Here is a 275-nt window from a genome sequence, read left to right on the forward strand (position 1 = left end):
CGAAATTTATTTAAATTTACAAAATAATTTGTTTTACTTACTTTTAAAACATGTAAATATTTTTTAAATATACTTTCTACATACTTTTTAAAACATATATTTTAAAAGAATCTATTCTCTTCTTTTAAATAAATCATATGCTTTCGTATATGGATATACCATATATACACAATGTAAAACGTCTCTCAATCAAAGTGACAGTGACGCAGTAGGTAAGGTGAACGACACAAGAATCAGCCCAAGTAACAGACTCATGTCAAAATGACGTAAAAAAC

The sequence above is a fragment of the Odontomachus brunneus genome, unplaced genomic scaffold (genome assembly GCF_010583005.1).
Source record: "Odontomachus brunneus isolate Ranch 3 - 2012 unplaced genomic scaffold, Obru_v1 Obru_scaffold_116, whole genome shotgun sequence".
NCBI classification, from domain to species: Eukaryota; Metazoa; Arthropoda; class Insecta; order Hymenoptera; family Formicidae; genus Odontomachus; species Odontomachus brunneus.